The sequence below is a fragment of the Malaclemys terrapin genome, chromosome 4, assembly GCF_027887155.1.
Source record: "Malaclemys terrapin pileata isolate rMalTer1 chromosome 4, rMalTer1.hap1, whole genome shotgun sequence".
Taxonomy (NCBI): Eukaryota; Metazoa; Chordata; order Testudines; family Emydidae; genus Malaclemys; species Malaclemys terrapin.
The window spans coordinates 68,342,708-68,362,208 of record NC_071508.1 but is presented as its reverse complement, the minus strand read 5'-3'; the positions used below and the strand labels follow the sequence as shown (position 1 = coordinate 68,362,208).

Here is a 19,501-nt window from a genome sequence, read left to right as displayed (position 1 = left end):
GCACTGTTCATGGTTAACACCATCAGTTTAGGTGGTCTACCTGGGAAGAATGAAGATGGCAGTATGGCATCTGTCCATCTTACTTCTGCATTACATGTCCAATGGAACTGACTGAGTTTAGGGGAAGCTCATAATGCATCCAGTTTCTAGCCTTGAAGGGTGCCAAGATGTTACTCCACACACCCATCGCTTCACTAAGGCTGAGAATTATCCATCCCATGCTTCAGACCAGTGCAATGTTTTTTTTGGGGTGGGGAGAGGAGAGGGTATTCCACATGTTTCTGAGGGGAAGAAGGAAATGTTTCTCTAGCAGTTCTTTGGAGTTGCTCAGTGGTTTGAAACACCAGAAATAGTCATGGAGGAGATGAATTAATGAACAGAGTCAAGGAGCAGTGGTCAAAGATGTGAAGCTGTAGGTGAATTGTATAGGTCATACCAGATGAATACTGATTAAACCTTTATTCCACACCACACAATCCTGTATTCTGTAGAGGCTACATTTGCTGCAGATAAACTAATCAAAAATGTTAGAGAGTTTGACAGTTTTACTGAGATTAAATTTTGTATCCTTCTGCTGTAAAGCCAGTGGCCTTAATTGCCATGAGTCCAACACTACAGGGCTCAAAGGAAGAAGAAAATTATAATCACTATAACAAATAAAATGACCTAAAATTGTTTTACTATACATAAAAATATCATGACTTTACAATCTGATATCTCAGATATTCTGGGACAGAAAGATATCATTATATCAGTTTACCACATAGATACCATCCTAGATGTAGTGATATTTGTGTCCATATCTGTATAATGCCCTTAAGCATTTGTTTGTCTGACTGTCTGGAAAATGTTAGTAGAAATATGAACTCCCAGCATTAACACTGTTTCTAGGTCTATGACGCAGATTACTCAAGGGTAGAGAACAAATACAATAGTTTTATACATTGAAATAGATAAATTTTTAATAACTGTCAGCAAAATCAGTCCTTAAAAGTCTTAGGGGATCTTGGATGACCCTTTATTTCCATGTATACATCTGAAGGAGGTTTCACTGACTATCAGAAAAACTATTTCTCCAGAATGTGAGAGTCTCTCTTGAAGTGCTCTGTCCTATCCATACCTGAAATAATCTCTTTCAATGAGAGCCCTCAATCAAAGCTGTGTTCAGAACTATTTTGGTGTGTCACAGCCTCATATGGTAGGGGCAGCATCAGACACATTTACTGAAATAGAAATAAGAAAACTTGACACAAACCCAGGTTTTGATATTATATTGGGCAGTCTGTTCTCTCAAGTAGAAAGATGGCCAAGAAATGTTCAATATGAGAGTGATTATTCCAGGATAGAAATCCTGCTATAATGTACACATTATCCTTAGGGAAAGTCATAGACACTATCTATTTCATGATGACAGCATGTCTTATCATTATATCTAGCACCAGGTAGCTTATAGAAGCTTTGGAAAAGTCCTCCTCACTTCTTGACAATTTACGTTCAACAGACATTTTTTTTCAGACACTTGTGTGTCTCTAAAGCCCTTTCTCTGCCTTGTAAGTAAGCCCTGAGTTCTCGTTGATCTTTTACAAACTATCATGCCGGAAAAATGTCAGCCATTGAATTTTGTAGGGTGCTTTCTTCTGACCCCTGGTACACCAAATAGGGTAATCATTTTTATAATAATGGTAAACCTTTTTGATAGTCTGACACTTGTTTTCTAATTCCCTAATAATCCTTTCATTCCAGCAAGACAGTGTCATTAGACATGGAAATGATTTAAAACAGAGTATTTGTGATTTACAACAAAAGTGTGGAGTAATAAGACAAGTGCTTGACAGTAATGGGTGAACAATCATTTACTGCATAGACACACACAAATCTCTGTAAAAGTAAGAAATAATGGAATGAGTGAGAACAAATATTCCATGCAGTTTTCATTACCTTGCTAAAACCATTTATTTTTTGGCATCATGAGTAGGAATACTGAAAGGGAGCATGCATTCCACATAGTTTAGGAGAAGCTTGGTTGAACTGGTAGTTCATAATTAGAAATAATAGCGAGTTAGAATGATAAATGTATTTAAATTAAGTAATTGCGCAATGGAAGAAATATTCCTTTCTTAGTATTTGCCTTATATGAATGTAGCTTAGAAAGTAAATGTAGCAAATACTTAGCTTATGCCTCCAGACATCAGTTGCTTCTACTGATGTCTTTACAAGCAACATTGAATGCAGCAATTACTCAGCTATCTAATGTATTCCTAGTTACTGAGTCAAAGCAAATGGGAAGCTCTGGTTTTGGTGAATTATGTATTTTGGAACCCATCCTGAGAGCCTTGCGTATGTGAGTATTCGGATTTCTTCAATGGTACCACTTATGTGTAAGGCAAGCAAGCAAGCGTGGTCTCTTTAGACCCAGAGACTTATCAATATAAAACTTCCTGGGTTTCATATTTTATTTTCCAAGATATGGGAACAGTGCTGAGTTTATTTTATATAATACTGAGCTAAAAGCAGAAGTTCTAGTGCATAGAGTAAGTAGCATCCTTCTTCTGGAATAACTGGCAAAGGGCCCAATTGTGCAAAGTACCGTGAGCTTTCAACTGCTACTGAAGTTATTGGGCCAGATTCGGTGAAGTCCAGAGGACCATCAATTCCCATTGATATCAATGGGAGTTGAAGGCACTGACTACCTCAGAGGAAGTGCTCAGAACATCACAAGATGTACATTAACGATTAAGGCATGAAGCTGTATATTTAAAATGATAAACTGAATGCAAGTGGTGATTATCTCAAACTCTGCATTCAGTTTTAAAATGATATAATGTAGATTGGAGTCACTAAACAGCCTTAGATCTCATATAAGTACAAGAGCTGGTGTGATGGGGTTCGCCCCAGTGTATTTTCTCATCATTCTGTTCAGTCCTGTGATGCTCTTGACCTACATTCATCAGCAAAGGTATGTTAATATTTTGTAGTCTCCTATTCCTGGAGCTGTGAGTTGTGTATGTTAATTAAGCCTTTTGATGAAAGACAGCTTTATTAACAAAAGTTATTCCTCAATAAGAAGCTTTTTGCAATCTTACTTCATTACATTCACATGTTGGTTAACTACTGTAAGTTAAATCATGTCCCAGCCCACTCAGTAAGTGGGAGCAAAAATACTTCTTTGTGTCTTCAGTTACTGGAATCTACTGACTAGAGAAATCTAATTCCAAAAGTGGCACCATAGTGTGAGATTTACAGTCCATCTGTACCATTTGCCAGTTAGTGCTTGCTGTTGACCACAGCATACTAACCTGCTGGCTGATAGAGATAGCCATGGCATCTAATAGGTAAGCCAGGCCACCTTGAGAAAACAGGTGGATGCAATAGCTGCCTTTTCCTAGCCATATATTTACTTTTGTGAAAAGATTCTGCCCTGTTGCTTATATTGGAAAAGAAGTCCCCTGTGATCTTTCTTGCTCTAATACACTGGCACAGGAGTTATTCCCAAATATATACTACTCTTTTCTTTCCTAAAGTGTTGTTATGAATCTTGTATTTTCATTTTTGAAGGGTTGCATCTATCCTTTGAGATTTTAGATCTTATCATATAAGCGACTTTCTCTGTATCATTCTGTGCCACAATATATTGCTTCTAACCTGCCTTCTCCCATTGCATCAGCTGAATGAATCAACTGTTTTGAAGTCTTCAAATTCTAATATCTAAACATATAATATTTATATGTAGAGCATGCAGGGTGAAGTCTGGCCTAGCACATATTAACACAATACGGGCCTCTGTTATGCAAGAGATCAAACTTATTATAATAATAGTCCCTTTTGGTGATAAAAATCTATGACTATCAGAGAAAAGGTAAACCTAGATTTGACAAAGGATTCATCAGGGTGGGAGGAAAATCTGAAATCTTCATAAAGTCATGGTTTATGGATTATTGTAATGTAATCTAATGTGGAGTCTTTGCAAAACTCCCACTGCAGCCAGTGTAGTTGCACCTAAATGAAAGCTGTACAAAGGCCTCAAGATTTGGCCCTGTGAGTATAGCAAGCATTGAAACCATTGCAAAATTGGCAGTTTTAAGTTTGAAAAGCGAGTTTTGTATTTGTACCTGGGCCGACTTAGCACGTAGATACCATGGTGATAGGTGCTATAGACTTGCTGATAATTTAGATAGACAGAATAAACTTTCAGATTTCATTCCTGCTTAGTGAATGTTATATAATTGTAGTGTTTGACTGAGATCATCGCAGCTTATACTGTTACCACATCACTTAGCTCAGAATTGCCTGTCAGTCTTTGTTTTGGTTTGTATTCTTCATATTATTTCTTTTTTTCTTTAGCTTTGCAGAAGCGATGAATCATAAACAAATTACATATTTCCAAGAAGCAAACTCTTGTGTACTGTAACGCGACTGTTATTTTCAAAATATATCATTTGCCCTAGTATTTTTTCCTCTTGTGAAAAAAATGACTTTTGATAGAAACACACAGTTTAAAAAATAGCCTTACGACTTAAATGTTACTTAAGTTGCAATTTGAGGTATAGTGTGGTGAGACGATAGCAGATAACAGAACCTAATGACTTTTGTGGGTTATACCTTAAGCCCTTTCCCATTTGTTCTCTGTGGTATTTGGAGTAATATGTAATTTTGAATCTAATGCTTTATCCAAAGTGATCACAGTGCCTCCTGTATTACTTGATGTTGACAATAAGCAGAATGGGAGTAAAGCACAGAAGTACCTGGAATTCTGAAAAAGCTGGGCTTTAAGGGAACAAAAACTCCAGAATAGTATCTCAAAATTACAGGAATTTGATCCTATAATTTGAGAAAAAGTTGGAGAAATTGTTTGCACTTACAATAATCAGTGTCTTTACAACATGGCTGTTGTACTTTACCTGTCAGAGCCCTGAAGTGTTGTATTTGACCCAGTAATAATAAATAATAATAATAATAATACAGCAGCTTTCACAAAGGTGAAGCGGCAGTCTGAAAGGGCAGACAACCAGCCGGTTAACCAGAATCAGTGTGTTGTTGAATAGGTCTCAAATGGACATTTTCAAATCCTGGCAACAAATAGATACTACAGCCATTCTTGCAAGGAAAACACTATCACTTAAATCTATTCTGCTAAACCCATTACGTCCCCAGCTTGTTGGTGAATTAAATAACCATTCAAAGAGGAAGCATGAACATTTTAGGTGTAAAGGCACAGATTTGCAAAGGTCTGAACAGTGTGTGGTGCATTTGCATAAACCAACACATATCATAACTAAAAATGTGGTTGTCTAGAATGAAAGAATTGAGAGAAATGAAATGACATGTACTGAATTAAGGCCTAAAATTTGGGCCAGTGAGCAAACAAAAATGTTCACCGGTTGAAAAGCTTCCAAAAATATTTAGAGGGGATGTTTAAAACATTTGCCCTTGGTGATATATTGAAATATGTTTCTTGTGGATAAAAATATTAATTGGCACTTATCTAGTGCTTTATAATTTCCAAAGAGTATCCAATTATTAACTAAGTAATCCCAACCACAGCGCAGAAAGACTATTACAGAACTATTTTTCCCATTTATAGACTGGGAAATAGACCCAGCTCCAATTTATTTATTATAAATGTGTATTGTGTTAGTGACTAGAGGCCTCAAACAAATCAGGTTCCCACTGTACTCATGGGAATGACTATCCCTGCCTCAAAGATTTTACAATTATTCTCCCATCTGGAAAAACCCATAGAATATGTTTAGTATGGAGGAAATATCATAAAGGATATCAAAAACTGTATAGTACCCCAGTGTATTGGGACCCCGAGGACAGAAATTGCCCTCTTGTCGTCCCTCCCCAAGCTCTCTTTAGGTTTGTATAGCTATGCACCTCCCCTTTCTCAGGGAGGTATCTTAAAAGTCCTATTTAGTCCTAAATGCTTTTGGAAGCTGATGAGACAATGTGGGTGAGATAATATCTTTTACTGTACCAACTTCTGTTGGTGAGAGAGACAAGCTTTTGAGCTATACAGACTCTTCCTCAGGTCACTGGTCTCAGGCCACTCTTTCTTCCTTAACCAGAACTGGAGTCTAGGAAGTTTCAGTGTAAATTTATGTAAGGGTTATTGTTAACACAGAATATGTGAAATGTAATGTCTAATATACAGCATGAGATTAAACATCTAATCCCACATGCTGAATTTTCAACTTTGAAAACTAGTCCCTGAGCATCCTGAATGGAAATACGTACCCTGTTTTTACTGTTTTTAAATAATTACACAAACAACTCTCTGACTGTGACTTCATTGCCTTCCTAATACATGTAACACAAACATTTAGTTTCCTGGTCTCTTTCCTTCTGGAGATCCCTGTATCAGGTGTTGGAGCGAAGGACAACACTTTGTTTCTGGTGCTAAATGGTACAATATTTTGGTTTACAGTCACATTGGCACTTTTTCTTACAACTGTGAAGAAAAATGTGAGTTCGTTCCTGGAACCTTTAAAATGCAGCTACATTTGTTTGAATCCCTAAATTGGCTGTTGGTTAAATTTAGCAGCATGAAATCTGTATGCTGATGGGCATTGCCATCACCAGCGAGCATTCATCTGCTCGGCAGGGCAAGTCAACATAAGACAGAGGCAATTTAGAATAAATCCAGCCAAATGAAAAAGGAGGCACCATAAATAAAATCACTTCAGATGGCTTAATCCAAAGCCCATTAGCTCAATGGAAGTCTTTCCATTGCCTTCATTTGGCTTTTTATCAGGCCTTAGTAGTAATCACGTGCCCAAACTCTATGACTATACTAAGAAGAAGAATTTGTTTGTATTTCCAGATCACTTTTTTTCTAAGGCCTGGAAAGTGGTGGACTAACATTAATTAATTATGCTTGTCGGCACTCCTTTGAGGTCAATACATATTTTAATCTCCAATTTACAGAGGGGAAGTTGAGGCACAGAAAAACTGAGTAACCTGCTTATAGTCATACTGAGGCAGGGATGGCATTGGAGACTCCATTTAATCAAACCATAAAAATTCTAGGTGGAAAAGACCTAGAAGTATGTTTACAAGAATTGAATCAACAATGAGATTTATTTCATATGAATTTACATTCTGTACAAAATCAACACAAATACATTTAAACACACTGTTCATGATCTATTGTTGTACCCTTGTCCTTCTCTCCTCATGCTCTCCATACAATTTTGTAAGCTTCTTTTTGAATCATCTGAAGTTATGCCCTAATCCTCCAAGCTTTAAATGACTCTCTATATTGTTTAATTTCCAACCTACCCCATTCACTAAGTTTGATCACCAGGCGCAGTGCCTTCCTCCCTTTAAAAATTATCAGGTCAGACTGGCTTGTTGTTTGTTCTCAAAGCCTTTCACTATTGTGGGAAATATATGCCAAATAAACTGAATCTATGGTTGCAGTGACATCTGCCTCGCTGGTAAATTTCTGACTTCAAACTTGAGACACAATGGAGATACACGTGGAGGCAGTGCTAGGTTATCAAGAATATTTGGTTAATCTTTCAAGTCTTCTTGTCTAATTCATTTACTATAACTAATACTACTAAAAAACTTAATTATAGAACAGCCTGACTGAAACAATGTAAATATTTAAATTTCTTGAAACTGTGTTGCCCTCTAATTATTAAGACTAAAAATTTAGATAAATATGTATGATACAGTCTAGGATAATTAGTATTTGTTAGGTTTTGGTAGCTGCCAAGTTTTGTGCAGCTCCATTTGTGACATCATAATTATTTAGTGAAGTAATTTGCGTATTTAAAAGAAATTTGCTTATGTATGTCAACGTCAAGTTAAAAAATTATGCGGTCTTATTGCTCCTTTAGCTCCAGTGAGTGAAGCTCTCTGTTTATCTACAGGGAAGCAGCAGGGCATGCTTCTCACATAAACTGCTATACCAGCATGCCTCAGCCTTATCTGGGAGGATTTCCCCTAGGAGATACAGGGTAGTTCTGTCTTCATGGCCCATGAAGTTCTTGTCTCATCTCCTGAGTCTGTCTATTAGTGCACAGTGTGGGAGTGCATTTGTGACATTGGGGCTGGATCTGAGACCCAAAAAACCTCATTTCCTATAGGGCCACTAACATCCATTAGAAGGGAAAAACTTGTAATCCCTGCTGAGATGGACTGGAGTCAGACTGGTGACCTACAGACACATGCTGAAGCATCATAGCAATATCTTGAGGCAGCCAGTTCCTCTTCATGAGTGAAGTTTGCTTTCTGGAAAGATAAGACTTGTTAAATCTTTTTGGGAAAAAATCCATCTTCCCTTTTAATGTGCAAGAGCTTTGGCTAACAGGCAGATTTACTTGGGGCATAAGACAGACAGCCTTTGGGCTGAGAGAGAGAGAGAGAGGTTTTGTTCTGCCATGTGGGTAGTTTGTAACATGAGCTTTTTGCCTCCTAGCAATGCTTCTGGACAGAAAGTAGTTGGGATGAAACTTTCTTTATAGGAATATTATTACTTTTAATAAAAAAAATCCGTAGCTGGGGTTTTACACCTTTCTACAAAGTGTCTGTTGCTAACCATTGTCAGAGAAAGGGGACTAGGCTGCGGACAACAATGGCTGATCCTGTCTTGCAAATCCTTCTTGTAGTCAATTGGATTTATTTATTTATATTTTTCTTTTTGTGTCGGTAATTTTCCAGTAAAGTTCAGTTTTATGAACAGCAGCTCAAATTGGGGTTAAGATCCAGTTAGTGACTGGGATACTCACTAGCTTCAGCCAGTAGTTGAACTTTGTTCTCCTGGAAGGAAGTATCAGAGATGGGTAATGGCTGGAAAACAGAGCCACAGGTAAAGGAAAAGAGTGGGCGTAGGGAGAGCTGACTGACTTGAACGGTGCTATGCAGTGACAGAATAACTTTATTTTTCCAATCTAGTGGCACTAAAGAGCTGTTTTGAGCAAAGAGCAAATTCATTTGACCTACTATGTGCTTCTCAAAATTAAGATAGCAATTTCTGAAAGTGTATTGGTGCTAAAAGGTAGATTACAAAGAAGAAAACATGGATTCCTTTTCTTGCTCAATTAGGCTGTATTTTAGTAAGGCCTGAAAGTTTGTTTGTATTTAATTTGTTTATTTTTTACCTTTTAGAAATATCTCAGATGTTGAATCATCTGTCGGATAGGCAACATACTAAACCAATTTGCAATCCCTCTATTTCTGAGGTTTTTTTCTATAGTAGAAAAGAAATGATACACACAAACTTGTGTGCCAGAAGCAGGGAGAAAGAGCCCTGTCGTTGGAACTTTCAGTGGTTTCTTTTCGAGCACTGAAGATATCCTTTCAGTGAAAGATGTCTAATCTAACTTAAAAAAAAAATCAATGTTTTACTCCTGCTGTAAACGTGCCTGTGCAAAAAGCAAAGATGCTCAAAATGCAGTCACATTTCAACTAAATAGCTGTGAGACTCCTGCCGCAATTCTAAACTTCATAGTATTTATTTTCATAGCAAGGAAAATAGTTGAGCACAAAACCAGCTAATATTCTATACTGGTGCTTCGGGATCTACATGCTTGTAGGAATCTATGAAACAATTCCATTTATGCTTAAAAAAAAACTTACAATCTTAGCCAATGGCTTTATTTAAAATAATAAAAATTAATTGATGCTGGATTATGCCCTTTGTCTCTGAGTTGATATTGCCAGTTAGAGGGTCTCCTTTTGGGCAGTTGTGATATGGACATCTATCCCCTAAGGACTGGACAGAGATCATAGCTTTATTGCACTGAAATCATTAGCAATCCTGAAATTAGATCCACTTGGCAGACCTATGAAGAAAGCTTACATTAATGTTGCTTTTTCTTTCATACTTATTTTCTCCCTTAGAAAATACATATTTGATGTTCACAAATATTTCTGATATCTCTATCCAGGATTTAAAGAAATACAAAACAAAACAGCCCCATCCCAGTTGTAAAATGTACAGTTTATTTATTTGAATTAAGGACGCAGACAATATGAACACTCTTATCACAAACAGAAATCATGGGTCTTAAAACTTAATTGTTTGATCTCTAAGGATATACAATGGGGTGTAGTTTACATTTTTTCCTTTGGTTATTGGCACTTCAAGAAAATACATGAAACACTATGTTTTATGATGACAGTAACAGAGTGGACCGCTTCTTTCCTGGGATTCCACAAAGCATCACTTGTTTTTGAGGTTTAAGTTTCCATAGCTGAAACATGGTTGATGATGATGGTTAGAAATTAGCAGCTCAGATTCCTTATACCAAAGGGGCTGAAGTAGCTGGATAGAACAGAATGGTTAAACAAAGTTATCTGAAAAGACCATAATCCAAGATTTTAATGAAATTTGAGAAAATCAGAAAAGGAGAAAAATTGCCTCATGTAATGTTACCATGAATAAAAGTTCTAACATTTAAAAATATGCAGGGGCCAGTTTTTCAAAAATGCCATCTTTTTTGCAAATTTTGCATCCACAGATGCATGTATGCACATTTTTGCCTTTGCAGTGAATTATTAGTGCAAATATATGGCAGGTAGACTTATTTTTGCATGCATGTGGCTTTAGATGAGGAAGTTTGATGTATAAGTACTAACTTAAGTAATAACTGCAGATGCAGCTAAAAATATGGTCAAGTTGCATGTGCAAAAACATAGGCTGGGTTGATGATGCACAGCTGAAAACCAAGTTGTGGTTGCTTATTTAGCTTCCTTTTAGATCAAATTCTGGGAACAAGTCTAAGTTTAACAAGGTTCATTTGATTAGTTGTGGTTAGACTGATTATTTTTAATAAAATAATCTGTACCATTAGATTATCTCTCAGCATCAATAAATTGGGTTCAGGAACAAGGGCAGTTATTACCCTTTCTGGGTTTTGTTTTTGTACTGGAGAAAAAGGACAAATTAATTCACTGACAAAATGAATTTCTAATCAGTTTGAAATGTGAAGCTCTTATCTGATTATTTCCAAGGTTCATAAGGGTATTTATTTTACTTAAATTACTTCATGAAGTTCAATCCTTTTAGATTCTGAATTTCCTATTCTGACGGAAAGTTTAGTGTCCTAGCTGATTTTACCTGAGATCTTGAATTTAAAACAGGCTAACAAAGTACAGCAAGGTATGGAAACTAATGCTGCATGAAGGTTAAGTACTTGATTTAATGTGCTTGGCACATCAGTATATTCAGACAGCTCTTGAAGGACATTGGTGAATCAATTTTGCGTACCCGGTATAACCCGTCACAGTTATGTAGGTTTTCCAGCAACAGATGGCTTGGGGTAATACATTTAGGTTAACAAAAAAATGAGCTTTCCTATGGTGTGAGTGGTGCTGCAACAAAAACTTTAGTGATTTTAATACACAGTGCAGATCAAATTCACGCCTATTCAGAGGGCCAGCATAACAATGTGAACCGCTTATGTCAAAGAAAAGATCAGGAGGTCCCCTTGAGAGATGCTATAGGACTTCAGTGGTGCACAATCCTCATGCTAACCCTCTGCACAGATGGAATTTACCCCACATGTACACATGCAAGTGGGGCTTTAACTTGCAAGGTGCTGAACAACAAATAAGTATGTCTACATTGCAGCTGGGAATGAGTCTCCAGCCCAGGCAGAGAGACTCATGATAGCAGGGCTTGCATTAGCCTGCTAAAAATAGCAGTGTGGATGTTGTAGCTCTGAAGGGGGTCTCTGAATAGTCACCTGAGCTCAACCTGCTAGGATGAGACTGTCTACCAGGCTGGTAGGCTCACTTTCAGCTGCAGTGTAGACATAAGTGCACTCACTCTCCTAGATTTGAATATGGGTTGAGGGCTATCAGCACCTCTCCAGAGACACTTTGTACCTTGCAGATCAGGTCCATTAAAGGATTGTTTTCATTTGAAGGCAGTGTAACTAGTACTCAATGCACTGGTGAAAATAGGACTCTGAAGGTAAGGTCAGCTTGGGCTGAACCTAAGTAATGGAATGTTGGCTCAGGAACTGGAGAAAGCTCAAAAGAAGAGTTATCAGAATATACTCTTTCTCCCCCCCCCTTTCACAGACTCCTTTTCTAATCTAGTTTCTGTGCCTGAACTGGAACACTCGATCTGATCCTTTGAACTCCATGAAATGGGGGATCCAAGAGATTTCCTCTACAATAGGACCAAACAGAGCACAGAATCTGAATACTCCCAGACTTTTTGACTGTCTCTGGTTTCTCTGTGTTGCGAAGGTCAGAAAACTAAACAGCTTTAAACAGTGATTATGGGCATTAACTCTGTTGACAGTTGGACCTAAAACTACTAATATTTTAGTCTTTTAATACAGTAGTTTTCTTTTCTATCCGGCTTATGGGAGAGAACACAAGCAGCCCTCCGCACAGAAGCTGTCAAAATTGAGACATTCTTTAATAAGGCATCAAAACTAGAAATACATTTCTGCTCTGAGAATGAACATGAAAAAACATTCATTCAATTTGGCACATCAAAGCTTCTTTACAAAAAATAAAATTCTCCAGTCCCTAAGGATTTTGTCTAATTGTTTCTTGAATGATTCCTGCCTGTGTACACTTTCCTGGGAGACAGCTCTGCACATGTAATAATTTTGTGCACGGAAAGGTCCTCCTTCTGATATCTACTCTGACTTTGTTTCCTTTAATTTCCATTTATGTCTTTTCTTTCCGCATTCTCTGGAAAATAGTACCTTGGGCTGACCTTATCTAAACCATTTATTTTATATTCTTCAATTAAATCCTCACTTGGCAATTTAAGGCTGCAGGTTTTTTTTTTTTTTTTTTTTTTTTTTAATCTTCACAGAGCTCATGAATTTTGGACCAGATTCTTTTTACATTTCTGTACCCTTTCTATTACCTTCTCAAATTACAGTTGTGCATATACACAAATATTTGATTAGATGTATAAGAGATGGACAGTATAATAGGAGTCCACTTACACATTTTTCTCTATGCCATGTTATAAAACGCTATGGTTTGCCTTCAGACACAGACCTGAGCAGAGTGTGGGCATATATTGTACTGCCCCAAGAGTAAGTCCCAGAGTCACATATGCTCCCCTGCTCCCTCCTTGCTCTGGAGGGAGTAATAATTTGTATCTGGCCTATACAAATAACAAATTAACTCACTGCCCTTTATACAGTGTTGTGGCCAGTGAGTAGTGGGGGTGGATCCACAGCCGTACCCATTCCCCAATCCTCCCTGCCCACCTAGAAGTGCCCATTTACACCCCGTGCCCAGACCCAGGTAGCCCATATAGGGCACAAGGGGGTAGTTCTTATTCCCTTTCACTCTCCTGTGTAGGTGCATAGACAAAGATACAACCAAGAGTTAGGTTGGTTTTTATATATGTGCGTTTAGAAGACAAAATTAGAAGTTGAATAAAAAGAATCAGAACCTTTCATCTTTGAGTCATGAGTTCTAATCCACTCCATGTTATTAGTGGCTGAAATTCATAATGATCAGGAGTCCTTAGTGACTGTACTGGAGTTACACCAGTGTAAAATAGGAGTAAGACAGTAGTGCATCAGGCCCACCGTGTACAGGAGATTGTATTGGCCAATTTACAAGAGACTGGTCCAGGAGGCAGGAAACCTGAGTTATATTCTTGGCTAGGCCCCTGACCCATGTGTGGTCTTGGGCAAGTTACTTCATTTTTTTTTTTTTTTGGTCAGCTGATCTATCTGTAAAATGGTGAGATGAATACCTTCCCTTGTAAAGCACTTACAGATCCGTGGATAAAAATCACTATATGAGAACGAAGTATTATTATAGTGTGTTGATATACATTATATTTTTCAATTATTCTGATGACTATCGTGACTAATTATAGATGGTTCTAATCATGTTGATTCTTCTCTGCTCAAATACTACATCAATTTTCTATTAACTGGCATCCTTGTTGGCAGTCCTGACAGATTGGAGGCTGAACTATTCTCTAAGATCTAGAGGTGGTTTCTTCACATCAGAACTAATGCACTGGCAGGGTAGTGTGTAAATGCTTGCCCAGATGATGCCTGTGTAGACACCATTTATTCCCTCTTCCCGCCCCATTACATATGCAGAACATAACAAGGGTGGAAGGGGACAGAGTGAATAGTGCGCTGCTAGATCCTCTGGCTGCAGCCAGTGTAAATTAGAACAGCCCAGGGCTTCTCTAAGTTACTTGATGGGTCATTTTAGTCCCTAGGGTGCCCAGTATAATGGCAATAGGAAGATGAGTGACAATCAACTTCCCCTCCCACTTGCACCTCAGTTACACTGAGTGTAAACTTGGTGCAGATGGAGACCGAGCCCAGAGAACGCAAGCCATCTGAATGCAGGTCTCAGTTAGAAAACCAGATGTTAATACAGAATGCTCACATCCCTGTGACAACCAAGATCTCTTGAGAAAGCAATCTAAAATTCATGATTTGTTTCTTTTCCCAGATAAAATCCATCACCATTTTATTAGGAACTGCCATCTTGAACAATGGTCTGTCTAGTATTTCTGACAGTGGTCAATGTTGGTTCAGAGGAAGTGTAATCCTCCATACAGCTATATCATTGGAGGAAATTTCTTCCTGGCTCCATCTGGCTATAATCTTGGGACTTGTACCATAAGTACTGATAGCCTTTATATTAAATCCTAACTAGAACCCTAAAACTATTTTGAATATTATTAAAAACTTTCCCTCAGTAATATCCTGTTATGGAGTTTCACAAGTTAATTATGTTTTTGTTGTTTTTTTGTAAAGGAGTATACTTCCTTTTATCCATCTTAATTGTTTTGCCTTCTAATCACATCAAGTGCCTAGTTGTTAAATATCAGAAAAGGAGTGCCTTCTATTTACAATTCAGCATTTTACATACTTTTGTCATATCTCTTACTCATCTTTTTGTAGAATATTGAATAATCATAATCTTTTAAATTTTTATTCATTTGCTTAAAGAAAACAAATGGGATCTGTAGAGGAAGCAAGTTAAGTAGATACATGAATATTATAGTAACCTTAGAGCAATAATCATTTTTATCTTTTCATTTCTGCTCAACAGAGAAAAGGATAATTGCTGCTATCTATTTAAATCCTTCTGATTCTGTTTGTGGGTGTGTTTTCAATTGGCCACAATATGTAATTTTGAATGCGCTTGGATTTTAATCTCTAACATAAAATTTTGATCACTTAAATTTTAAAAAGAAATTTGTCAGGATGATTCAGTCAGGTCATTATGAAATATGTAATTAGATTAGATGAATTTGATGTACTTTAAATAAATCTGCCAGAACCAACAATATGGGAGGAGAATAACAGCCAGAAGGTTTTTAATAATAATAATTGTTTTATAGCATTTCCAACTGAATAGCTCAAAGGTCTTTAAGAACAACAGTGGATTGAGCATCCTGTCACTCTTGTGAGGTAAACAATTATTATTATCCCCATTTTACAAATGAAACACAGGTCATATGGAAATCTGTGGTAGAGCATGCCAACCCTTCCTCCTTTTACTTTAAATCACTTGGGTCCAAACTCAGCCCTTTGGCTGTGTCATGCATGCATGTTGTGACGGGGTTCACTCGCTGCAGGTAGTGCCTTCTCCTGGCCATCCTGGGAATTAGCTCTGCCAGGCATTGATCCCTCCTGTGTTGGTGTCTTCACTCGTCCCTCCTACCCTGTGGCCTCTCTCACTTCAGGAACCGTAGCCTACTCTTCATGACCCGGCCCTCTGGCTGGGTCACTTTGTGGTTTCACCGTCCAGGGGTTACCCAAAGTCCTTCCACACAAACCATCTCAGTCAGTCTTCTCCAGCATCTGGAAATGCCCTGATGGTGCCACTTCCCATGTAGCCAGTAGGGGGAACCCAGGCCTGCCTGCTACTCGGGGTTGCAGCCCAGGGACCCTATACTTGCAACTGCGGCCTGCTTTCCCACAACCCTTGTTGCTCCTTCCTTAGACTCTTTCCTACAACTCCTGGTTCCTCGCCTTTCCCTGTGTTACCAGCTCCAAACCCTCCTCCCACTTTCCAGGAAGTGGCTGCAGCCTTTCCCAGCAGCCTTTGTCTATGGCCAGCTTCCTGGCTTTATATACCTTCCCTGTTCCTGCACAGCTGAGCCTGCTTTCAATCACTTCCCTGCTCTCTGGCTCCATAGAGCTGGAACTAGGGGTGCTGGCTTAAAGTGGTTTCCATCATATACAGGATTAACAGTTTGGTTCAATGGCTCTCAGCTCCCTCACTGTACAAACTGTTCCAGTGCTCTTGTCTGGCTCCCCCTTCAGGTGCAGCCCGTGGAGTTAATTGGCTTGCTTTGCCATCTTAATCGCTTCCAGTCTTGTGGGGGTAGACACATGTATATCAGGGTGGAATTTGGCCCTGAGAGGGTATAAACTTCATATGCAGTATAATGAGTTCATTTATATCTTTTCTGTGTTCTGTTGACATTCATGCCTGAGTATAGGTAATTATCCTATTGATTCTTCTTTTCTTTTTCAAGTGCTATCTCATCTCTCTTATAATGTGGTAATCAGAACTGAGTAGATGTAACTTCCTAAGAATTACTTTTATACACTCTTAGTTACGCATCCTTGCATTCCGTGTGACATTTCAGCTGTGACACAATATTGTCTAGACATGTTTTTGGAGAAAACTCTTAAATCCTCTTGATCTAGTTCATCCCAGTTAATTTTTCATTTGTTTGTTCTATTTGAGCCCCACTCCACTACTTCAAATTAGTTAATATTAAATTCCAGTTGTTATTCATTAGTCCCATTTTTAAGGTGTCTTTACAATCTATTTACATTTTATTAAACTGTATTCTATGTGACTGCCTCTCTCTTGTATTGACAAGTTATTGGCAAATGTACACAATTTGTATCTCATTCTCCTGCCTTTATCTATCTCTGTAGCAGATTGAAATTCATCAGAGACATGTTGTTACTGTAGCAACCCAGAAGGACTCAGTTTAGAGTTTTTGTCCCTTTTTCCATTCTTTTCTTGTGATCAGCACTATACCCCTGTAGCTACTTTTGCACACTCCAATAAGTACAGCGTAATGAACAGTTTTGTGCTTATTTTGGTTTAATCTGAGCCTTGCCCCCATGCTGGCAGTGACCATAGATGTAGAAGTCCCTGTCAGTCTAGAGAGCAAGTGACTGAAGGCTGGCCCAGGAAGCGGTGGTACTGAGGATGCTGCAGTAGTTAATTGCCTTCTTCTGATAGTGATATTGTTATCATAGAATCCCTGGTGTGCCTTGTCAGGCAAAAAGTGAGCAGGAGGAAGAATCCACAGAAAAATAGCTGTTGCAGTATGAAAGGGACATTGAAAACCTCATAACAACCATACCCTTGGGCTATAATATCCGAAGTGATTCTTGAAGAGGGTGAAAGATCCAAAGCATGAATTCTTCCTTGCCTGGGAGGAAGGGCACTCCAGGGATAGTGATGCTTCCCAGTAATTAGAAATGGAAATGACCTACTGGGTTAACTAGTTCATCCCCTCTCAGTTCAGTATGTTATCTAATCTCTGTCCAGTCTGTTTGAAAATGCTCCAAGCAATGGGGCTTCCACCATTTCTCCTGGGCAGGGATTCTCAAACTGGGGGTCGGGACCCCTCGGGGGTTGCGAGGTTATTACATGGGGGGTCGCGAGCTGTCAGCCTCCACCTCAAACCCCGCTTTGCCTCCAGCATTTATAATGGTGTTAAATATATTAAAAAGTGTGTTTAATTTATTGTGGGGGGGGTCACACTCAATGGCTTGCTGTGTGAAAGGGGTCACCAGTAAAAAAGTTTGAGACCCACTGCTTTATATGAATATCCTGTAGCTAACAACAGAGAGTCCTGTGGCATCTTTAAGACTAACAGATGTATTGGAGCATAAGCTTTTGTGGGTGAATGCCCACTTCATCAGATGCCACGAAACCTTATGCTCCAATACATCTGTTAGTTTTAAAGGTGCCACAGGACTCTCTGTTGCTTTTTACAGATCCAGACTAACACGGCTACCCCTCTGATACCCTGTAGCTAAGTATTCACACAACCTTCAGGATTGAGGGAGTGCTACCAAGGCTGCTTGATCCTTGATAATTTGACCTAGTTATGGGATGGGCACCATTTAGTCTGCTAGACCCATGTAGACTGCAAACAGGCTTCCAGCATGTTTTGATCTGCATAAATTGAATACACCCTGCATAATATTAGATAAAAGAATCCCATCAGGACAAAATAAACAAAGGAAACTATATTGGAAACAATTTATGCTTAGACAATTTGTCGTCTTATGGGATGGAAAAAATGAGCTTGTTGCCTATTGATAGCTTCCCTTGCTCGTTCTTCTACTGCTATCGGATTCCTGGCTCTGCAGCAGTGAAAACATCAATCAATTTATGCCTACTCTGTCCCACTCTTAACTTCTGTTCTGACACTAGTTGACAGCCATAAGGTCAAGGCAAGTCCCTCCTTCCTGCAGGGTAGAGGAGAGAATGGTCACACATTCATTTTCTCAAATCTTTATTTGTTGCTTTTCTGTTGTTTGGGTATTCTTAAAATGTAACAGCATGATTTACATTATTGTAAATAGCCATAATCCAGTGTCTTTAATATCATTTCTTGGCAGACTGAAAATGAAAATTTTCAAAATTTTTGGCAATTTGGATAGTTTCATTTTGGGTCAAACAATGTTTCATTTTGAAAAAATCAAAATGTTTCATTTCAATTTCAATTATTTTAAATGTATTTTTTAAAAATAAAATTAAAGGAAATTTTAAAAGAAAGTGATTTAAAAACAAAAAATTTAAAACATTTTATTTAAAAATGTCAAAATGAAATGTTTCAATTTTTTCTGAATTTATTTCTTAAACAAACAATTTAGTAACATCATTTGCAGATTTATTCTTGTGTTTTTAAAATGTAGTCCATGTTCCTAGAAACTCTGTGGCAAGTGCAGCATATAAATGGGGAGGATAAATAAAGTCGGCCATGTTTTCTAGTGATTTAAGCACGAGGCTGGATCCTGGCTCGGAGTTCTGTTCCCAGCTGTGACATAACTTACTGTGTGATTCTGGGAAAGCCATATAATGGTTCTGTGCTCCAGTTTCCTCATCCATATAATGGGGATGATAATTGTTCCTTACCTTACAAGGGTGTTGAGAGACATCATTTTTTAATGTTTGCAAAGTGCTTTAAGCTCCTTGGATGGAAGGCACTGTAGAGACTGCAAGGTGTTATATACCTGACTATATTTCTTCAATTTTTTGGCAGGAGAGTGGGGCCCTCTCTTGCTTCTTTTTTTCCCCTCCTGGGAGATCTGCTGGGACTTCACTTTCATCCTCTGTCCGTGGAGTGTTCCTGGAGGGCACAATCACATGAAGTGTTTGTGTTGAACATTGTCCTGCAGTGCTTGGGGTCGAAACCCTCTGGCAGGATGGCCATTTGTTCCATAAAACATGTTTTGTATGTATTATTTTTATTATGAAAACAAAACACAAGTGCAGACTGAGAGGGAGATACTGACTATTGCCCCAGTTGTCCTCATAACTA

The 19,501-nt window shown here is 38.3% G+C and overlaps 1 protein-coding gene across 3 annotated transcripts in view; it reads left to right on the top strand.

The window, feature by feature from the left end:
• Positions 1-19,501, top strand: part of NELL1 (neural EGFL like 1) — a 425,045-nt gene that overhangs the window by 187,595 nt on the left and 217,949 nt on the right. The window lies entirely within an intron of this gene.